Source organism: Sinocyclocheilus rhinocerous, unplaced genomic scaffold (genome assembly GCF_001515625.1).
Source record: "Sinocyclocheilus rhinocerous isolate Xijiao unplaced genomic scaffold, SAMN03320098_v1.1 scaffold185, whole genome shotgun sequence".
Classification (NCBI taxonomy): domain Eukaryota; kingdom Metazoa; phylum Chordata; class Actinopteri; order Cypriniformes; family Cyprinidae; genus Sinocyclocheilus; species Sinocyclocheilus rhinocerous.
The window spans coordinates 2,781,726-2,782,458 of record NW_015662163.1 but is presented as its reverse complement, the minus strand read 5'-3'; the positions used below and the strand labels follow the sequence as shown (position 1 = coordinate 2,782,458).

At 37.4% G+C, this 733-nt stretch overlaps 1 protein-coding gene across 1 annotated transcript in view; it reads right to left on the bottom strand.

The window, feature by feature from the left end:
• Positions 1-733, bottom strand: part of LOC107727619 (centrosomal protein of 85 kDa-like) — an 82,505-nt gene that overhangs the window by 16,370 nt on the left and 65,402 nt on the right.

Genomic DNA, 733 nt, shown 5'->3' with positions numbered 1-733 from the left:
TACAAAGGTTATTTAGTCAGGAGCAGTGAGCACTTGTATTTTTCTTTGACAGCATTAGATTTATTATTAGTTTGCTTTCACAGAAAGAACGAAAGCACGGATTTAATATACTGATGCCTTTTCTTTCTCAACTTTTTATGTTAAGACATACGCCTAACCAACTGTGTTTACTAGGATATTCGCCAAAACGCGCATTTTGATGTAATTTTGTCTGTATTTATTCATCCATGCACAAAAAAAGCAGAATAGAGCTCAATTTAGTATTCGCGCGGTGTAGACATGGCTGTCTGTGTGCGTGCGCGCGCGCGCGCGCTTCAGATGTGTGCGCAGAACACTTCTCACACAGCGCTCGACTGTTCCGCCAACAATCCCGAGCGTCTTTTATGCTCACCTTGTGCCTTCGGGCAGTCCTTATATCGAGTCCTGATACGTGAGTTTGAACGAGAATGCACGCGTTGGCGGTAATGCATAGACGGACATAATGTGAAAATGTGGACAATGCCAAAATAAAGGTGCCTATTTATACTACAAATATCGATATTTTACGTGTGGCATCGATGCATCGTATCATCAGACATCGTATCGATGTACTGATCCATATCGATGAATCGTTACACCCCTAATAAATACACACATACAGTATATATTTTGAAAATATTTACATGTATATATTTATATTCATATAATTTATATTATATATAAATATATTTAATATATAAACGTAACATATTTT